The 15822-nt window shown below is 49.8% G+C and overlaps 1 protein-coding gene across 4 annotated transcripts in view; it reads left to right on the plus strand.

The window, feature by feature from the left end:
* GRIP2 (glutamate receptor interacting protein 2) overlaps positions 1–15822 on the plus strand; it is an 81048-nt gene that overhangs the window by 11017 nt on the left and 54209 nt on the right. The gene's annotated exons all lie outside the window — the stretch shown is intronic.

A 15822-nucleotide genomic window follows, 5' to 3' on the forward strand; every position in this document is an offset into this window, starting at 1 on the left:
AGGATGGTTAACCCACTTACCTACCAGGAGACTCGAGGCTGAGAGAGAAACGATTTGCCCCACTTCGTGCCTGAGCTGGGACTGGTCTCTCAGCCTTCCTATTGACCAGTTTCATGTTTCGGATTTTAAAAACCTTATAAAATGTTTGTTGGGCTTTAAAACTATTTTAAATAATTAAACATAGCAATATCAGTTTGTTTTTTTAAAGGATATTGCAATGTCCCGCCTTCACCATACAGCACTAATATGTACACATTTCCCTGGCCTCTTGCTATTATTAAAAAAAAAAAGTATCCCTTTAAATTACATTCTCTCTGATTAAGCATGTAATTATTGTTAAACATAGACCCTTTTGGAAAAAAAGACCAGAAGAAAATTAAAATTGTCTTCCATCTACCCAACATCCAGGGCCACTCTGGTACATTTCCTTCCAATATTTTTTCCACTATCTATTTTTGTTGAAATCGTACTACAAATTTGCTGATCTGTGTTTTGCTTTTTCTTCACATAGACTTATGGGGTCAGCATTTCCCTGGCTTATTCTAGCTGTCGGCTGCTTCATGGAGTGGCTGTTCCAGGCACAGTTGATTCCCCTACTCCCCCATGGTTGGATAACAAGGTTGTTTCCATCATTTAGCTGTTACAACTAAGGCCACAGTAAGAATCGGCTTTGCTGTGGTTATCATCAGCCTGTAATGCAACTCTGCATGGCCTTTCCTCCCTGCAGATGTTATTTCTTACACTTGTCATTTTTAATGGCCGCATAATCTCCCGGAGTGTTGCTATTCCTCATGTTCTAGGCCATATATCCCTTTCCATATCCCATGAGGCCTCTCCACTCCCTCTAGGAAGCCAATCCCTTCCTCCAGCACCTTGGACTTAGGGAACACACCTGTAGTGGGGAGGGAAGGGCTGTCTTCATCTTGCCCAAACCCCAGGCATTTGCTGCCTCCCTCCTGCCCATGTCCTGGCCTGGGCACTCAGATCCTGTGCAGGCTGGTTCTTTTTGTTCTCCTTTCATTCATTTTCCAGTTGTTGAACTATGATCTGCCATATGGCAGCCTCTGTTCTAAGTTGCTGGGATAGAGTAGTAAACTAGACAGCCTTTGTACTTATGCAGCAAGGGAGATAGGGCACAAACAGGTGGAACAATAAATAGGAATTCACAGGTGGAAGGTGCTGCTCAGAAGCCAAGGAAACAGGAGGATGTAACAGAGAGTGATGGAGTAGTTAGAGAGGGCTTTCTGGAGGAGGTAACATTTGTGCTGCAACCAGCCAAGGGAAGATTCAGGAAAGGAGCGTTCCAGGTGGAAGGGACAGCAGGGCCGAAGACCCTGGGGCAAGAGCGGGTTTGGTGTATTGGAGGAATGGAGGCCTGTGTGGTTGCAGGAGAGTGGAATGGTGTGAAGCCAGCTGGGCCCCTGCAGGCCAAAGGGAGGAGTTTAGGTGTCTTCTGAGATTCCTGGGAAACATTTGCAGTGCCAGGCACACGGTAGGTATCCAGTTGAGCCAGCTAACTGCTGTTATTGTTAGGAGATGAGACTTGCTTGCTGCATAGAGTGCATTGGGGATGCTGTCTGGCCTCCTTGAAATCTGACCTGCCTCCTTGCTGCAGCTCACACCTGTTCCCTCCCACAGCTGCCCTTAGGGCAAGCTGGATCTGCATATCAGCAGTTCCCCTGAACTCCCTTGGCTCCAGAATTGAGAGCCCAAAGGGCTGTGTTTGCTCCAAGCTGTCCCTCTGTGTGAAATGGACTGATTCTGCCTCCTGGAGCTATTGGGAGGCTGTGCTGGCACCTAATGGGGGCTCACAAACAACAGTTCCAAAGTTACTAAATCGAACATTTTTAAAAATAATATTTTATCTAGAAATATTTTATCTAGAAATCTCTATAATGTTCGTTTGAGGGTGTGTGTGAGTGTCCTGTAGGTGTCCTGGAGGGAGGTGGCAGGTGGCCCTCAGGGAAAACCAAAAGCAATTACATTGGATTCCGCACTTAATTTAATCTAAAGGCCCTGCAGGGAGGCGAGGCAGTGAGGCAGGGCTTGCAGGCTGTGGGCAAAAGTGATTCGTGGGAGATTTACAGGACCTCATAAAAGATTCAGATCCAGGCTGAGCTTGGATGGGGCTGGGCTCAGTGCCTTGGGTGGTCTAAGGCACTGAGGAGGCAGGTGGTCTAAGACTCCTGATGGCTGTGATGGCTTTGTGACTCTGGGCAAGTCACAGCCCCTCTCTGGACTCTGTAGCACCATAAGGCATTCTGGGTTCTCCTCCTCCTCTTGGTCCTGGCCCCAGCCTGCCCCCCACCTCCCAGACCTGTGCTTCACAAACTTTTCCATACCTGTAAGGTCCTCTTCCTCCCAGCCCAAGCCCTCCCCGGTCCAGTTGCTTTTTCATTTTCAGAGGAGAAAACTGAGATTCCAAGAGGCTCATTGATATGCTCAGAGTCACACAGTGAGCCTGGGCACGAGTGTGAAGCTGTCTTGGCCCCCTTCAAGGAGGGTGGCAGTGGCGGGAGGGAGGGGGCAGCGGTAGGAGCCTCTGTGGTTGCCTTGAAGGCCACTCAGGATTCGGATGGGTGGTGATTTGATTCTTCACACAGCCCCCTTCTGGATTCTGTCCTGTGGTGTTTTCTTTTCACATTCAACAAAGAAGGGCCAGGGGAGTTAAAGGACCAGACAGAAACCCACAGCAACTAGTTCCAGAGCGGGAATATAGTCACTCCTGGTCCAGCCTTTCTCCCCAGCACATCGCCAAGTCTTTGGGCCTCCCCTACCTTGAGCTTAGCGTCTCCACTTACCTGGGCAAGTGACCTGACCTCCCTGAGCCTCTGTGTCTGCATCTATAAAATGAGGATGGCGATATGCCCAACTCCCAGGCTTGCTAGGACGAACAGCTGTTGACAAATGGCCTAGAATAATACATGATATCCATTTCCTCTCAGAAAAACTGTAATTCTAGGGCTACTCAAACCCTGGAGAAAATCTTACTAGGAAAGGAGCCCCTTCTTTCATAGGACCCAAGCTTAGCTGGCATGACCCCTCCCAAGGCAAAGGAGGAGGGAGGGAACTTGTCAAAGGCTGGTGGTTGCAGATGGCAGGCAGCTAATTTATTTACCTCTTCCTAATAAATATGTACGATGCATAAATAAAATATCTCACTTGTGCCGTTGCCGTCGGATGCAGGCAGGCAGTGACAGTCAGCAGCGTAGCTCTGAAGCAGACTTTGTGTGCATGTGGAGTCTGGCAAGGGGGTTAATGAGCTGATTATTCCTCCTTTAACCCAATTTCTTGCCACATATCCAGCAGCGTGCAGAATTCCCAAATCAGGAGGCACTGGGCTTCCTCTCCAGGCCTCCCAGCCAAGGTCAGGTTGAGGAAGGCCCCAGCACCCTTGGCTCAGCTCCAAACTGGGCAAGATGGGACTGGACTGCCCTGGGAGGTGGTGAGCTCCCATCAAGGCTGCAGCCAAAGGAGTTCCTGTTCTGAGTGGGGTTTGGACAGCTTAGGCCATCTCCTGAGATGGTTTGACCACTGTGGTGGGCCTAGTTTTTGCAAACTTGACCTGTTTTAAGTTCATGCATGGGCCTCTTGGCAAGTTCCCAGTCTTCACACAATCCCCACTGCATCTGTTCTTCCCTGCTCCTCTCACCCAGCTCATCAGGGAGCCAGGAAATCCAGTTATAAGGCAAGGTAACAATTCATGAGACTGCTGAAAGAAACTTAGAGTGGAGAAAAGGAGCAGAGGCAGCCTATGGAGTCAGAAGCACCGGATTCCACTCTTGCTCTGCTACTTCCTCTCAAACCTTGAACAAGCTACCCAACTTCTCTTAGTCTCTCTGTGCCTTCCTCTGGGAAATGGGAACCGTGTTGGTATTTACCTAATAGGATAGTTGTGAGACTGGTTCATCTGTTATCTCAAACAAATGTTTACTGAGCAACTATTATGTGCTAGGCACTGCCTTAGGCCCTGGGAATACAGTGGTGAAGAAGGCAGACTAGGACCTTGCCCTATGGATCTTACATTCTAGTGTGAGCCAGCCAAGCACCATGAAACATATAGCTGTGCACTCTAATGACAGGTCTTGAAATTTAAATGAATGGAGCAGAGTCAGGGCACTGAGAGGGGCGGAGAGTCCCTCTCAGCTGCAGTACTCAGGGAAGGCTTCTCTGGGGAGGTGACAATCAAGCATATAATTGAACGATGAGAAGTCATCAGTCCTGCGAAGAACTACACAGGCAGAGGGAACAGCAATTGCAATGACTCCGTGGTGCAAAACAGTGTGGCATAGCCCTGGCCGGTGTTTTTCAGTGGTTAGAGCATCAGCCTGTGCACCGAAGGGTCTCAGGTTCAATTCTTGGTCAAGGGCATGTTCTTGGGTTGCAGATTCAATCACAGTCCCAGTTGGGGTACGTGCAGGAGGCAACCAGTCAATGTCTTTCTCACATTGATGTCTGGCCTCCCCCCCCCCCCCCCCCCCCCCCCCGGCCGCCACACCTGCCCACACCCCTGCCTCCGCTTGTCAGCTTCCTCCCTTCCTTCCACTTCCCTAAGAAGTCAATGGAAAAAATATCCTCAGGTGAGGATTAACAAAACAAAAGTTTGCCATATTCAGGAAAGGCCAGGGCTGTAAGAGCACAGTGAGATAAAGCAGGTGACACCTCTGGCCCAGTTCTTGGCACAGGCAAATATATGATGGCCCTCTCGTTCTCCTTTGCCCTGCCTGCTTTCTTGCTCTTCCTGGCCTGTGCTTGAGTCTTTCATGTAATCTAGGTATGATTACATGAGATTCCTAACCCACCCAAGTTGCAAAGGCTTCGTGATTTGTCCAAAGTCCTCTTTTAGACTTACCTCAGTCAGCCTAAGTCCTGTGAGTGGCCCGTGGTCTCGCTCTGTGTCTACCTTGCAGCCATTTTTAGCATATATAGTTAACAAACAAAGGGCTTATCTCCAGAATATATAAAGAGCTTTTATAAATCAACAAGAAAAAGGCAACCCAATAGAAAATTAGACAAGAGACTCAAGCAGGTGCTCCACCAAGGAGATCCCAATGGCCAGTTAACCTTTGAAAAGATGTTCAACAGCATCTCACAAAGGGACATGGAAATTAAAATGAGATACCCACCAAAAAGACTGGCATTAAAAAGATTTACCATACAGAGTGTTTGTGCAGAAGTGGAGCAGTGGGACTTCCATGCACTGAGGGTGGGAGTATAGATGTCTGTTCCCTGGAGAGATGCGGGGATCTTATATCAAGCCTTATATTGGTAAGATGAGCAGTTTATATCACACCAACAAAGCTATACAGAGTCAAGTTCACCTGGTCAGCCTCTCTCCCAGCCTGTCCTCCTGGCAGCCCTGGTGCTGGGTCCCTTCTCCTTCCCCTTCACAGCCTTTCCTCTATCACTCTGTTTGTCAGCCCTGCTCCCAAGCTTGCACACACCAGTGTCCAAAACAGAATGCAGGCCCTATCAGCTGAGCCAAGACCACCTACCCTTTCTTTAACCTCCTGGAGTAGGTGATACCAGGCAAGACGCTTTTACTTATCAATGACGGAAACCCAACCCCAACTGGTCCAAGTGAGGAAGAGACCTTAAATGCTCACATCAGCTTCAGAAAGGGCTGAATCCAGGGGCCCAAAGGATGACATCAGAGCTTAGTCTCTCCATTCTTTGTCTCTCTTTCTCTGTGCTGCTGCCTTTGCTCCAGACTCATATTACTCCACATTCTGGTGGGAAAAGAATGCACAGATGCTACAGCACAAGTCCTGGGGCTGTCTCCCATTGGATAGTGTTGAATCACATGTCAATGTGGCCTTTAGAATGGACTGCTCTGATTGGCTAACTCTAGCTATGCCTGCCTTGGAAGCAAGGTCAACCCAATGAACCACATAGACAGAGATGCAGGGAGGGATCTCCCTGGAGCAGAATGGGGTGTTGCTACCAGAAGGGGATCTGGCTGTTGGATTGGTAAAAACAGTTGATGTTCACTGTGGGGTCTCAGTGCATTTGGATGATGAAAGTGGGCTCAGAGTGCATCAGTTAGGGCCCTTCATAGAAAAATAACCAATAGATCTATTATCTATCTATCTATTAAGAGAGAGAGAGATTTATTTTAAAGAATTGGCTCATATGATAGTGGGGCTGGCATACGTAATTTTTAGGGCAGCCCAAGCAGGTTGGAACCTCAAGCAGAGTTTCTATGCTGCAGTCTTGAGGCAGATTACCCTTTCCTGAGGAAACCTCAGTACTTGTTCTTAAGACCTTCAACTGATTGGATGAGGCCTACCCATTTCACTCAGCCAACTGATGGTAAATTCAATCACATCTACAAAATATCTTCATAGCATCTATACTATTGTTTGACACATAAAATGAACCATCACAGAGAGACAGAGGTGCTTATTTAAATAAGCACCACATGGCAATAATCTATATAATAAAAGCCTAATATGCAAATTGACTGAACAGTGGAACCACCGGTCGCTATGACATGCACTGACCACCAGGGGGCAGACGCTCAACGCAAGAGCTGCCCCCAGCCCAGCCAAGGCAGGTGCCAGTGGGCCCCCCCCCCCCCTGCCAAATCGCCCCACAGAGGGAGGCGACTGGCGGCGGCGGGGGGTGGGGCCGGCGAGCAGGCAGCGCCAGGCTGGCCAAGGCAGGTGCCAGCAGGGGCCCCCTGATCACCACACTGGTCGCCCCACAGGTCGGCCCTGATTGCTGGCCAGGCCTAGGGACCCTACCCATACATGAATTTCGTGCAGTGGGCCTCTAGTAAAGGTATATTTGTCCCTTCCCACCTAAGGCTGGTATTCAGGAGGCAGGAGAGCCCACATGACCTCAGCAAGGGGAGGGGGGTTGTGGGGGTGGGAAGAACCTTCTGGGGCCACCAGGACCTAGGCATGGTTTTCATTCACTATTCATAAGTGAGTGTGCTGGGTGCTGGGGCACAGAGGTAGTCAGACCCAGCCCCTGCCCCACAGGGTCCCAGGCTGGTGGGAGAGACAGTCCTCCCTGCAGGATCCCCAGATTGGGGGAGGCAACTCCTGCATCCAGCACAGAGTAGGGTCAGCAGCTCTCCAATGTCCAACATGAGGTGATGTAGCCATCAGCCACTGTGCTGGAAGAAGGGTTCTGCTTGGGCCTGGGTGTTGTTAGCTGGCCAGTACCTGCCCTGGGGTCAAAATGGGGTCCTGTCTGCTGCGATATAATCCGAGTGACCATTTTCCATATTTTTACGAAGCTGTCTTGAGCAGTGAAGTGAGCAACCCCTGAGCAGAGTGTCAAGAAGGGAAAGGTGTTCCAGGCGGGGCAGTGGCCTGGAGCTGAGAGGTCCAGACTCTGATTGGAGAGGAAGCAGAGTATTGTGGGCCACGAGCTTGGACACTGCCTCTGCTGAACTGGCAAGAGCTAAGCTGACATTTCATGGTCTCTCTCCCCCTCTGCATCTCTCTGTCTCTGTGTCTCTCTGTCTCTCCCTGTCAGTCTCTGCCTGTGGTCATCTGTGTGTCTCTGGATCTCTCTCTCTGCCTTCAGTCTCCTTTTCTTTTTCTAACTCACAAACGTTTCAATTTCTCATGGATTTCCTAAGAAACACAGACCATTTGTCTCCAATCCAATCCATCACAAACTGAAATAATCAACACAAAATAAAACTGACATTGGCTGAAACTGTGCACGGTAAAAATAGTTATTGATCTAACACATTGATAGAATAATCACATTTCCATGCCAAATTAAGATTTGCATAAATCTGACCCGAGAGAATTGCAGTTGACAGAAATCATGGCCAGCGTGGGAAGTCCACGGAGGCAGAAGTTGTCTCCGATCAGTAGTATGTGCTGTGGGCAAAGAAGCTGATTGATGAGTCAGGTCTTCGTTACAAATCTTAATTAGGAAAGACTCCATCTCAATGAAGCTGACCTCAATAAAGCAAAAACGGCAACGGAAAAACGTGGAAGTGGCTTAACTGCGCCGTGTAGAGGATTCATCAAAGGTTTAAAGGGCTCTTTGGGGCTTGTGCCGGAAAGTGCTTCCTCACGTTAGTCAAAGTTGGGGAAATTTGTTCCCTTGTATTTGAGATGTCCTTGTGTAGTGGGTGGGCGGGGGTGGGGGTGTCAAAATGGACCACACCTTCTGGAGAGAAGATCGTGTTGCCATGCGGTGCTCAGTCAGTGCGGAAGGAGGAGGTGTTTGTTGGTGGTCCGGTGTTGCTTGACTATTCGGCTATACCCTGCCGGCAGCACCTTTAAAACCTCTATTTGATACCATCCCGTCCTCCTACCTCCAATGGCTCCTCACTGCTGCCAAGATCAAGTGCGCGTCCTCCCATGTGGCCTGGCGCTGCTGCCCTCTCCACCCTCTCTCTCGCTGCTGTGCGGTTTCTTTGGGCTCCAGCCATACCAGCCTCCTTTCCATTCTTGGGGAAAAACAAGCCAAATGAGAGGCAGTGTAGCACAGTGGGTTCAAATTTAGTCTCTGCTACTGATGAGTTGTGTGACCTTGTGCCGGTCACTTAACCTCTCTGTGACCCAGTTTCTTCATCTGTAAAATGGGTATAATAGCACCCACATCAGACTGTGGTCATGAGGATGAACTGAGTTAAGGCAGGAAAGCCCCGGAGCCGTGTCCACTGTGTGAGAGCACTGGGGGGGCGGGGGCGTTCATTCTTACTCCCACCCTAGGGCCCTGGTCCATGCTGTTCTCCCTGCCTGGGGTGGGATGGGGAGGGCTTGTTCTCTGGTTCCCTCTAATCTTGCAGAACTCACCCCAAGCACCTCTTCTTTTTTCTTGTTTTTTTTTTTTTTTTAAATTATTGGTTTTAGAGAGTGGGGGAGGGAAGGAGGGAGAGAGGAAGAGAGAGAGAGAGAGAGAGAGAGAGAGAGAGAGAGAGAGAGAGAGAGAGAAGCATCCATTTGTTGTTCCACTTATTTATGCATTCATTGGTGGTTCCTTGTATGTGCCCTGACCGGATATTGAACCCACAACCTTGGTGAATCAGGACGATGCTTTGACCAACAGGCTACCTGGCCAGGGCCTACTCCAAGCACCTTTTCTGAAGGAAAGCCTCCTAGTGCTCCTTGTTATACCCTCTCACAGTGCCATCCTGAGCTCTGCAACGCTCACCACGTTTTATGACACAGTTACCCATGAGCCCCATGGCTATGGATCCCATCTGCCCTCCTCCAATCCTAAGCACTGCCCTGGGACTTGGCTCTTAGCAGGCGATCAACAAATCAGGGGCTGTTGGTGGGTAGCCCACTTCCTCCTCCGGCTTGCCTTGCACCAGTCCATCCTGGCTGATAAGGCTCTACATCTTCCATGGCTTCTCACACCTTCCATGGGCCTGAAGGTTCCCCAGTGAGGTGCTTCCCCCCTACCTGGGCTCTGAGCAGATAACAGCCTCAGCAGATTCCCCATCGGACAGATGCCAGCTGCCTCCTGATGACAGCCCTTAATTGCTTCCTCCCCATCCATTTAGTTTTCCTTAAAGGGCTGTCAGCCCAGCCTGGCCACACCAGGCTGCCAGCACGGGTGAACTCCGTGCCACCCTCCCTTCCAGAATTCCTTGCATCCAGAGTGGCCCTCTAGAAATTCCCTCCTTAAGCCCACGAGAGCTCCTGATAATGCAAGCAGCCCACAGGGCCATTCTTTTGGGCACTACCTCGGCAGGACGTTCTGTGGGCTGGCCTCTGTGCTGGTGGACGCCTGGCTCTTACTTGGTCTACTCATCACTCAAAACTAGCGATGGCCCAGCTTGCTTTGGAGTTGGGACCTACCACCTGGGGGCTGGCTTCCTGGGCTCCTCACATTGGCATGTCCTCAGCATATGTCTTAGACCCTGGCATGGCCCCAGGACCTTGGGAATCGGAATCTCCTGGGTGAGGAGCATGTTTAAAATGCTCATCTCCTGGCCCCAACCCAAACCTGAGGAATCAGCACTGCTTGGAGTTGGGCAGAAAACACTTCTTTCACCTTTCATTTAAAATCATAAAATGTACACATGGGTATAACAGAGAGGTGTAGTGAGAAGAAGAATGACAATGAACACCCTTGTAACCACCCTGGTTAAGAAATAGAACATTGCCAGTCCCATAGAATTTTGTCTCCTCCATCTTTCTACCCAGAGGTAGCCACCTTCTTGATATCTTGGGTGATCACTCCTTTGGTTTTCTTTATGTTATTCCCACCTTATATAGATCACTACACATTAAAGTTTGTTTTCACCTGTTCTTGAACTTCACATAAATGGAATCTTACAGTGTGCACTCTTCTCTGTCTAGCTTTTTTCGCTCAATGTCATGCTTTTGAGATCCATCCATTGTGTTGTGTGCAGCATCAGTGCATTCTTTTTCACTGCTGTGCAGAATTCCATTGCATGAATACACCACAGTTTTCATGCACCTGTTCTACTATTGATGGACTTCTAGATTGTTTCCAGTTTTTTACTCTTAGGAATAATACTGCCATGAATATTCTTGAACATGCCTTCTGGTAGCCAGGTGCAACATTTCTCTTGGGTACATGCCTTCAAGTGCAATCACTGGGCCGTAGGATATGCATATTTTAACAGCTTTATTGAGGTATATTTTAGGATATGCATATTTTAAAATTTCAGTAGATACTGTCAAGTTCCTTTCCAAAGTAGTACCATTTTACATTGCCACTAGCAATATATGAGAGCTCCAGTTACTCCACATCCTCACCAATACTCGGTATTGTCAGACCTTTCTTTTTTTTTGCCATGAATCTGTATTTTTATCAAGCTTCCCCGGGGACTCTGATGCACTCAGAGGAAGGTCTCTTCTCTTGCTGTGCATCGAAATCACCGGGTAAGCTTTAAAAAGACAGAGCCTGGGGCCCTGCCAGGTCGTTCTGAATCATCCCCCACGGTTGGAGGGCAGATATCTGTGGTTTGAACAAGCTGTGCACTTCCTGATGGTGCCCATTAGGAGCTTCTGCTCCACCAGCCCCACTGCCAGCTGGCCTTCTAGCTTCTCTCAATCACAACCTGTTGTTCTTTAGGCACCAAGTCCCTTGCCTCTGGCTGGAGTCCATAGTTTCTGTCCAGCGGCTGATCTTGTCTACTGTTCTTCACTCTGGGAGTTGGGGTGGGAGGCATTGAAGGCAGCTTCACCTCTGTGTAGACTGTAGCTCTGAGGGTTCCTTGGTTCCCATAGTGACCTTTTTAGAATGGTCCTTAGTAGTGGTTGCGCCTCTAACATGAGCCAACTTTAGAAATGGGAGATCTGACAGGCACTCCTTAAGAGTAACGGCTGACACCAGAGGTTGCAAAGTCAGATGCCCGCAGGGGCCAGGCAGGCTGGCCATGTAAGTGAGGAAGATGGGCCAGGGATGAAACACATATGCATGCACGCACACACAAATACACACATATACACACACATATACACACACACACACAATCAGAACATCTAAGCCAGCACTTAACTGGAGGTGATTTTGCCCTCTAGGGAACATTTAGCAATGTCTGGAGACATTCTAGGTTTTCACAGCTGGGGAGGGGTGTGCTGGCATCTAGTGGCAGAGGCCGTGAATGCTGCTGAATATCCCAGGATGTGCAGGATGGCCCTTCACAACTAAGAATTATCTGGTCTAAAATGCCACTAGTGCTGGAGGTTGAGAAACCCTGATCTTAAAAAAACAACAGCAAAAAAACAACTTCCATTTCAGCATGCATAAAAGTGTGTCATTTTGAAAGCTAAACTTTTATTTTACAGCTTTACTTTAAATTGAATTATAAATCGGGCTGAGCGCCATCTTGTCACTGGTTAGTTCCTCTAAAGCGGTGCTTCTCAGACTCTCTGGTGAAGGGCTAGTATTTTCTTTTTATTTTCAATCGATTGGAGACCGATACATGTGAAAAATACACCAGTAATGAATGATTGAGAAATGAAATAAAACAACAAAGGTATGGCCCAACTGGCATGGCTCAGTGGTTGAGCATCCGACCTATGAACCAACAGGTCACAGTTCGGTTCCTGTCAGGGCACATGCCTGGATTGAGGGCTCGATCCCCAGTAAGAGGTGTGCAGGAGGAAGCCAATCAATGATTCTCTCTCATCATTGATGTTTCTATCTCTCTCTCTTTCTCTCTCTCCCTTCCTCTCTGAAATCAATAAAAATGTATATATTTTAAAAAACAACAAAGGCATGAACAATGGAAGCCACTGATCAGCTGCTTGGATGTTGTGGCAATTGCTGGAACAATCTCTAAGTGTTTTTTCCCAATTTTGAACTTATCTGTTGCTGTCCTGCAAGAAATAGTTCAAGGACAGGCCCGGGGCCACAGACTACACTTAGCATAGTTCTGCTTTTAATCTGGCTGAGGTTGTAATAGCCTCAACATCCCCAATCCGGGCCCTAAACAGCCCAAATACCCTCCAACGTTTCTTTGCACCCCTAGCAACCCCACCCCAGCCCCCTGGCTCTGACCTGGTGCTGCTGCTTCAGGGATGTGTAAAGTTCACATCCCTGACCCACAAGGGTGGGCTCTATTCCCAGGATGCCCATCTGGGGTTAGGCTGGGACATGGACACCCCGAAGAGGGATGTAGAATGGCAAGCTTGACTAAGATGCTGGCCAGGAGGAGGCAATGAAGGGAGTTTCATTGCACAAACTCACATTTCTTCTCATTGAACATCAGAACCGTGGTCCTTAAAAGTCCTTCCCTCAGCTTTTCCCATTGCCTCAAGCCCCTCTTTCTATGCATAGATGCTGGAACCAGACAGCCTGGGTGTAAATCCTGGCTCAGCCACTTGCTAGCTGGTGACCTTGAGCAAGATGCTTCATCTCTCTGAGCCTCAGTTTTCTCACCTGAAAAATGGGAATAATATTAGTAGGTGTAGCAAAGGTTTTTGTGAGGGTTAAGTGAGTTAGTATACATAAAGTGCTTAGAACGGGGCCTGGCCCAGGGTGCACTAGCTGTGTAACCTTCAGCACATCACTTACTCTCTCTATGCCTCAGTTTCCTTGGTTCCCATGGTGACCTTCTTAGAATGGTCCTCGATAGTGGTTGCGCCTCTAACCACTGCTGTGAGGGGTGATCTTTTCAGCCTCTCCTTGCTCCCCTCCTCCCTCTGACTTCCTCAGGATGGCCACCAACCCTGCTGCCCTGGCCCCCTGACCCACTGGCTGTCACATATCCTCTGCCTGTTATTTGCCCAAATCTGCCTCCTCCCTGAGGGGAGGTCTGGAGCCAGCCGTCAGGCAGGGCTGATTTTCTCCCATGACATTCAGAAGCCTGGCTGACATGCCTGGTGGGGGATCTGGGTGTTCCTGAAAGGGAATCCGGGGGGCAGAGGCTGAAGCAGCTTGAGCTCAGGCCATCCAGCTCAGCTCCCAGCCCTGACGCTCACCAGCTGTGGGACCTTGGGTAAGTCATTTCCCCTCTGTGAGTGATGGTTATTTTAACTGAAAACACCGGCCTTCTAGTGTAGTCGTGAGGATCTGACAGGATTACACATAGAAAGGACAGTAGCACAGAGCCTGACCCTGGGAAGGAGATCCAGGTGTGAAAATTCGGAAATTCTTCCCAAATTCCCCTTCCCGTCATGTCTCCAGGCATCTCCCTCAGGACCCCCTGGGTCTCTCATGATCCAGCACCCAGAGGGTTTGTGTGGCCCAGTAGGCCCTTGGACATTCTTGCTGGCCCACGTGATTACTTTGCCTGGATCCCATAAACCTCAAGAACCAGGACGGGGGGTGGGGGAGGGGGGCGGGGTACCTGGGGATCTGGTGGCTCAGAAAGTGTCCACAAACCAGGGTCTGCCTGAGGCTCGGGCAGCAGAAGCATTGAGAGAATGCCCTCCCTCTTTGGCCTCAGTTTCCCCATCTGGTAAAATGGGTGGGGTGCAGTTTTGGACCAGAAGCTTTCTCCGGCGTAGCATGATTCTGAGAACCCAGCTCTCAGCCACCATGTCATTTAGTGAATCTCCTGGTTTCAGAAGGAATGTTAATCTTTTCCTTCCCCTGCAGTTGGACTTCCAGGCAAGCAGGTCCAAATCGGTCACGGCTGTCACTCCGGAACTAATGGAGGGAGGCCCTGAGTCCACAGCAGAAGACGGACATAGAGTGTGAGGCAACACCCTGAAGGCAGGACAGTGGGGACAGAGTGAGGAGGCTTTGTTGCATCCCCTGCCCATGCCCCTGGTGGCCCTGCTGACGCCTATCAGCTAAATATACCACGCCCTGCCATCTGCTGTGGCAGCACTTGCTATTTGTTCACCCCTACAACAGCCCCATTTGGCAGGTGAGGAAACCGAGGCACAGAGATAGTAAATGATGAGCTGAAGGTCACACAGCTAGTGCACCCCGCTCTCCACTGCCTCCTGACAGGGATGTTTGCCGATTGCTCCCTGTGTCCAGCACACTTCCCAAGCATCTAGGAAGCTGGGAATATGTCCCCAGCCACCTCCTCTCTCATTCTCACCTGTCCCATCTCTTCCTGCCTCCTACACGAGCGTTCCTCTGGTCCCCTCTCCAGCTTCACTTTGTAGCTGAATCCAGGGCTAGTGATGGGATGGGGATGCGCCCCTTCTGACCTCATACCCTGAACCTTGTACCCCAGGAGACCCTCATGGCCGTCATGATGAGAGAGCACAGGTTTTGGAGCCCGATGGCCTGGGTTATAATCCCAGCTCTGGTACTTCCTTACTGTGTGGCACTGGGCAAGTGACCTAACCTCTCTGAGACTCAGTTTTCTCTTCTGTGAAGTAGATGTACTTCTCCCAGCCTCATAGGGCTGTGTGCATCTGTAGAGTTACCACTTTTCTTTAAAACATGCCCTGAACCCCCCACATTTCACCCTCCTGGCCCAAGCCCCCAGCATCTCTTGCTTGCATGGTTGCAGTGGCCTCCTCACGGGTCCCCTCTCCTTCATCCTCACTCCCCACAGTCTGTTCTTCCCCAGAAGCCAGAGGGGTCCTGTCACATCCCTCTGACGCATCCCTCCTCCCTCAGCGGAAAAGCCTAAGTCCTCACTGCAGCCAACCCAGCCCGCTGTGGTCTGCCCCTGTGACCTCCCTGACATCCTCTGAGACATCTACTCTGTCACTCACTCAGCTCCGTCACACTGGCTTCCTTCCTGATCCTCAGGCACAGTCCTGCCTCAGGGCCTTTGCACGGTTTGTGTCCTCTTCCTGGCTCAGAGATCTGCATGCTGGGTCCCCCACTTCCTTCATTTGAGTAAAGACTTGATCAAAGGGGTACCTCACACACACAATCCTCTCACCTCTGCTTATTTCAACCTACCTTGTAGTGCATATTTATTCTGTTTATTGTCTGTCTTCCCTACTGGAATGCAAGTGCTGCAAGTTGTATTCACTGCTGGAGCGTAAGAGCTGCTCAGCAACTATTCCGTGAGTGAGTGAATAAATGACGGGGTACAAATGAATGCACGGGGCCTGGAATAAATGGTACTGGATTGTCACTGCTGTCATCATCATTATTTTTCTCTCTCAATGCTTCTGCTGCCCGAGCCTCAGGCAGACCCTGGTTTGTGGACAAGAAGAGCCCCTGTGAATGGTGACCTCACTCTGACCCCAGGTTTTCCTTATCTCTGGAGTGGCATCAGCCTGAACCTCTTGCTGTCTCTCCTGATTCCTGGCATGTCATGTGACCCTGCAGCCCAGAGGCACGCAGGTCCCCATGGAAGGCCCTGGCACTTAATAGCCTCATTAAGTCTAGCCTTGATGGATGGCTGGCCTCACTGCGCTGCTACCCACAGGGTGGCAAAGAACTTCGAATGACTTGTGGCTGGGCTTCCTCTCAGGGGGCCTGTCCACTTCTTCTTTTTTT

Source organism: Plecotus auritus (genome assembly GCF_963455305.1).
Source record: "Plecotus auritus genome assembly, chromosome: 6".
NCBI classification, from domain to species: Eukaryota; Metazoa; Chordata; class Mammalia; order Chiroptera; family Vespertilionidae; genus Plecotus; species Plecotus auritus.